General features: G+C 44.2%; 5 non-coding genes across 5 annotated transcripts; all 5 read left to right on the forward strand.

Annotated features, from left to right (window-relative positions):
- Window positions 1-31: 31 nt before the first annotated feature.
- Window positions 32-113, forward strand: trnas-uga. Its single transcript has one exon. It is a non-coding gene; the product is annotated as a tRNA-Ser (tRNA).
- A 374-nt stretch (window positions 114-487) lies between these two features.
- On the forward strand, window positions 488-573 carry trnar-ucu. The gene is given in 2 exon segments: window positions 488-524; window positions 538-573. It is a non-coding gene; the product is annotated as a tRNA-Arg (tRNA).
- A 1,257-nt stretch (window positions 574-1,830) lies between these two features.
- trnas-uga lies at window positions 1,831-1,912 on the forward strand. The gene has a single exon. It is a non-coding gene; the product is annotated as a tRNA-Ser (tRNA).
- A 765-nt stretch (window positions 1,913-2,677) lies between these two features.
- On the forward strand, window positions 2,678-2,759 carry trnas-aga. Its single transcript has one exon. It is a non-coding gene; the product is annotated as a tRNA-Ser (tRNA).
- A 3,159-nt stretch (window positions 2,760-5,918) lies between these two features.
- Window positions 5,919-6,000, forward strand: trnas-uga. Its single transcript has one exon. It is a non-coding gene; the product is annotated as a tRNA-Ser (tRNA).

Genomic DNA, 6,000 nt, shown 5'->3' on the forward strand with positions numbered 1-6,000 from the left:
AAAAAAAGTATTGTTACTATAGACCACAGCTGTAGTCGTGGCCGAGTGGTTAAGGCGATGGACTTGAAATCCATTGGGGTCTCCCCGCGCAGGTTCGAATCCTGCCGACTACGGGTTGTTTTTCTGTGTTACTGGTGAAATACTGGAACTGCAGGAACTACTATCAGCTGAAGTCTTGAGATCGTGAATAAACTTCACTAACGGACTAGATGGCAATTAAAAGAAAAGCTACAGTATGAAGTACAATCTTTTCTTCAATAAAGGCAATCTGCAAGAAAATTGCAGGTTCATGTGGAACTGTAGGAAGATTCCATTGGGGAAGTTAATCAGGTTTGGACTGGGCCAGCGGGACACCAGGAAAATGCTCGGTGGACCACAGACCTAGGCCTGATCCCTGCCGGCACCTCCAGTCAATAACTTTTATTTGTCCTTGAAATTTATAACAAAAATGTATAAAAAAATATTTGGGGGAAATTCTTTCACTATCGGCTCTGTGGCGCAATGGATAGCGCATTGGACTTCTAGTAAAATAAAGACATTCAAAGGTTGTGGGTTCGAGTCCCACCAGAGTCGAGAGCTTTTGTCATACCTGTCTGTAATATTTAGGAGAAAGTATGAACTTAGACCTCTGAGCCAGACTGCTAATAATAATTGCAGCTGAGAAACTAATTTCACAAACAAACTAAATTCAAAGCCACACTTTTTAAGCGGCCTGTCCTTCCAAATCTCCAAGTTATCCTGCTTTAAGGTGGCCATACACGCACCGATATTATCGTACGAAACCTTGTTTCGTACGATAATCGGTGCGTGTATGGCATGTCGGCGAGTCAACCGATATCGCAGGAAGCTGCTGATATCGGACGACTCGCCGATCGGACCAGTTTGAAAATTTTGATCGGGCGCCATAGAAGGCGCCTGACCAAAATTCTCCCTTCAGAGCTGAATCGGCAGAAGGAGGTAGAAATCCTATTGTTTCTACCTCCTTACCTGCCGATTCAGCCCTGAATGGTGTGTGGCGGATCTTACGATGTTTCGTGCGACCGATGGTCGTACGAAACATCGTCAGATCGCCACGTGTATGGCCACCTTTAGTTTGACTTAAAGGAACAGTAACACCAAAAAATGAAAGAGCTTTAAAGTAATAAAAATATAATGCACTGTTGCCCTGCACTGGTAAAACTGGTGTGTTTGCTACAGTAACACTACTATAATTTATATAATAAGCTGCTGTGTAGCCACGGGGGCAGCCATTCAAGCTGGAAAAATGGAGAAAAGGCACAGGTTACATAGCAGATAACAGATAAGTTCTGTAGAATACAATAGTGTTTTATCTGTTATCTGCTATGTGCCTGTGCCTTTTCTCCTTTGAATGGCTGCCTCCATGGCTACACAGCAGCTTATTTATATAAATTATAGTAGACTTTCTGAAGTAAACACACAACTTTTACCAGTGCAGGGCAGCAGCACATTATATTTTAGTTACTTTTATACACTTTCATTTTTTGGTGTTACTGTTCCTTTAACTGCCCTATTAATCAGTAGTCCAATTGCTATTTTAATGCCATACCCATATGAGGCAAATTAGAGAGTTTTGTTACCTTTATCTGGCTCTTTGCTTAGCCTCAGATGGCTGGATTCAGATCTCAGAATGCTAACGATGGTTATGAAGTCAAACCTTAAAATCTGGAGTAACATTGAGAAGAGATCACTTGGGTGTCACCCACAGCCTTGGATCTGATTTTTTCCAACAATGTAACAAAAAGTCTCATCATTGGTGGAAGCGTACAAAAAAAAGGAAAAAAAAAAGTATTGTTACTATCAATGTCAGCTGTAGTCGTGGCCGAGTGGTTAAGGCGATGGACTTGAAATCCATTGGGGTTTCCCCGCGCAGGTTCGAATCCTGCCGACTACGGGTTGTTTTTCTGTGTTAGTGGTGAAATACTGGAACTACTATCAGCTGAAGTCTTTAGATCTTAAATAAACTTCACTAACGGACTAGATTCACAAAACATGACCCAACCAATGGAGCTGGATTCATTAAATCCATGGTGTCTTGTCTGTAAAACCTTTCACCAAGTATCCTAGCTAGTGAAGGGCGAAATGTTTCGCCAGGCATGGATTTGCGGCAAATTTCCGCGTTTCACCATTGGCGGATTGTTTTGTGAAACAGATGAAAAAATTCGCCGTGGAATAATTTGCTGCGCGTCAAAAAATTGTCGCCGGTGACAAAATAATAGCAGCGGGTGACAAAATAATCGCCGCACCACGAAAGAATAGCCGCGGGCGACAAAAGAATAGCCGCGGAATGAAAAAATAGCCGCAGGCGAAAAATTTTTTTGACATGCAACATTTTCGTTGTTTCGCAAATTTTCCGGCGAAGCGAAACGGGACAGATTCGCTCATCACTAATCCTAGCATATCTTTGTTTTAAAGGTTCCAACTAAGCCACACTTTTTAAGCGGCCTGTCCTTCCAAAACCTCCAAGTTATCCTGCTTTAGTTTGACTTAACTGCCCTATTAATCAGTAGTCCAATTGCTATTTTAATGCCATACCCATATGAGGCAAATTAGAGAGTTGTAACATTGAGAAGAGATCACTTTTTCCAACAATGTAACAAAAAGTCTCATCGTTGGTGGAAGTGTACAAAAAAAAGTATTGTTACAGCTAACCTCAGCTGTAGTCGTGGCCGAGTGGTTAAGGCGATGGACTAGAAATCCATTGGGGTCTCCCCGCGCAGGTTCGAATCCTGCCGACTACGGGTTGTTTTTCTGTGTTACTGGTGAAATACTGGAACTGCAGGAATTTTAGATCTTGAATAAACTTTACTAACGGCAATTAAAAGAAAAGCTATAGTATGAAGTACAATCTTTTTCTACGATAAAAGCAATTTGCAAGAAAATTGCAGGTTCATGAGGAACTGTAGGAAGATTCCATTGGGTGAAGTTAATCAGGTTTGGACTGGGCCGGCGGGACACCAGGAAAATGTGCAGTGGACCACAGACCTAGACTTGATCCCTGCCAGCACCTTTGGCCTTTCACTCTCACCCCCTAAGAACGTGATGTGGAATGTGACACACCGTGCAATGTGGTGGGTGGGAGATGGAAGAGGCGCACCTGCAACTTCTAATGGGGTGGGGGCCCCCAAGGTAGCTGCCCTGGTGGGTCCCAGGCACCCCAGTTCAACACTGAAGTTAACTGTATCTACTGGCCAGATAAGTTCATTCTTTGCACACCATAGGTGCAGTTTTATGTGATATTTTGGAACTATACCTATTGTTATCCACTGTAAGGCCAAATTAGTAAAATTCAAGATTGCGTATTTCTGTTTTGAGAAAACTGAATAAAAAAAAGTGAATAAAAACTCAGTCTAAATTTGTATTAACTTGATTTTTTAAGATTTAAGACATGATGGGAGCAATTTCTCTCCTTCCACACAGCAAGAATTCACTCAGAGGAAAAACTTCTAGAAATCGCCCCCCATAGACTCTGTAATTGAATTACTGAATGACCATCTCATATAGACTCCATTTTATTCAAAATATTGGCTATCAATAAAAATACACTGCAGAGCTCTAAGGTCCCTTCGTCAGGCAAAATACCTAGTAATAAATGAAACACAAGCAAAACCTGCAAAAGGTTGAAACAAAGGTTAATGCCCTGTGCTCCAGAAAGGAAAAAAGGCCCACTAAAGGTGGCCATACACGGGCCGACTATAGCTGCCGATATCGGTCCCTTGGACCGATTCGGCAGCTAATCGGCCCGTGTATGGGGAGAGCAGAGCGGCCTGGCCGACCGATATCTGGCCTGAAATTGGCCAGATCTCGATCGGCCAGGTTAGAAAATCTGGTCGGATCGGGGACCGCATCGGCTCGTTGATGCGGTCCCCGATCCGACTGCCCCATTGCCGCCCACATAATCCGATCGTCTGGCCCCAGGGCCAAACGATCGGATTATTATTTTTTTTACCTAAATGGTCCCCGATATCGCCCACCCGTAGGTGGGGATATCGGGGGAAGATCCGCTCGCTTGGCGACATCGCCAAGCGAGCGGATCTGCTCGTGTATGGCCACCTTAAGGTCAGGGCTCACCAGGGAAATGTCCTGTTATCCCAAAAGGCAAGGCTGACATTGAGGAGGGCTAAAATGAGCTAAAATGCCCTTAACTATAAAGGTTGCTAAAGACAAGGGGACTGTGGGAACCATGATGCCACCACCAGGCTCGGAAATGGTAGCTACAGCGTCCGCACAGGGTCCTGTGTCAATAGTCAAAACTGCGCTCAATTTGGAACAGGAGGAGGGCAGATGTGCCGACTGCAACGATATGGAAGTTCAAGGGGCACATGTTGATGCAAGTACCTTTAATGAATGGGAATTTTTGTGCAACAGACTGTGGGGAAATTCGCAGGTCTGCAACTGCTGCGTGGTAAGTAAATGACCCCTCAAGTCTGTACTTGTATTTTGTTCTTCAAACATCATAGCAGATGACACTTCCATTCAGAAACCTGGAATATGTTGCTGAATATCCTTGTCCTTCCTTGTCTAGTCAGACTACTTGCGGTTATCTGCTGTCTGGAAGAGTTACGCTGTTGTTACAGACAGAGAGCAACTTACACAGGACAACACTGATTTGATCGAATGGCCCCCACACCCCACACTAACAATCAGATCATAATGGTGGCTTACAGAGAGCCACCAGGCAGACCTGGACTGGGACTTAAAACAGGCCTTGACAGTTTAAGTACACAGAGGCCCAGACAGACCCCACCAGCCCTAAACTGACTGTCTATGGCATCTTACAGCATATTCCAGAATCCACAGATTGCCAGTCCTGGGCAGCCACCAGGAGAGTGCTGATGTGGTTCTTGCTCAATAGGTTTTTAACCTGGCTGATCAATATCTGGCATGACCTCCTGCAGCCCACAGTGGGCAGCTTTGATCAATCTCTGTCTGGCCATACAAGCCCTTCAGACCTGTTCGGCAGCTTATCTGCTGCTTATCTGAATGGCCTACCCAACTGATATGTGGTCTAAAATTGGCCAGATCTCGATAGGGCAGGTTTGATTTTCCCGTTTGATTGGGGACCACATTGGCTCGTTAGGATCAAACGATTGAATTAGCCCCATATCATCCACAATAGGTGGGCATAGCAGGAAACAATGCACTCCTTTGGCGACGTTGTCAAACGTGCACATTGCACCGTGTATGCCCACATTTACTCTTCCGAATAAGAGAGTTTCCCCTCAGCTCTGACATTCCGGCTTCTGCTGCAGCAGTTTCTCTTCTTACAGGTGAGAGGACACTCCCCTTTCTGGTGAGGTGTTTAGTGACACCTCTTTAACCCTTTCCCGTGGAACAGTGTGTTGCCTGCCATACGTTTTTCCCGTTGACCTATTTAAACACAGATCTTTACATTGCCTTAAGGCTGTGAAACCCCTTGTTGGCAATATAACCTCTATACTGTAAGAACAGGCACAGGCGCTGCACTCTGGTAGGGTATAATTATCCACCTTTTTACTTCTAAGGCAATTACTGAACTAGGAAATCTCATGTTTTATAGACAAACTGTCATACATTCTGAGAGGGAAGTCAGTCAGTATACATGGGTTTGCTTATACCACTGCTTGTAGGCATTAAGTGACTATACATTGTTCCTCCCTTTGACAAATAATCCTCTTTTACTCCATAAAGCTCTCATGTCATTAAAGGATAGCTAGGGGACATAGACTAATATACTCGACAGGGTGTTAAATCATTGGTGCTAGAGCCAGCACTGTAATAGCATAAAGAAGTCACTGGAAGTTCTAATGCCTACTAAGTTTGCTAACAGCCTGTTTAGTAAAAGAACAAAACACAATGCCCAGCTGGATTCCTTCATGCACGTGGTAGAAAAAAAAAGTATCGTAATACATTCAACAGCTGTAGTCGTGGCCGAGTGGTTAAGGCGATGGACTTGAAATCCATTGGGGTTTCCCCGCGCAGGTTCGAATCCTGCCGACTACG

The sequence above is a fragment of the Xenopus tropicalis genome, chromosome 10 (genome assembly GCF_000004195.4).
Source record: "Xenopus tropicalis strain Nigerian chromosome 10, UCB_Xtro_10.0, whole genome shotgun sequence".
Taxonomy (NCBI): Eukaryota; Metazoa; Chordata; class Amphibia; order Anura; family Pipidae; genus Xenopus; species Xenopus tropicalis.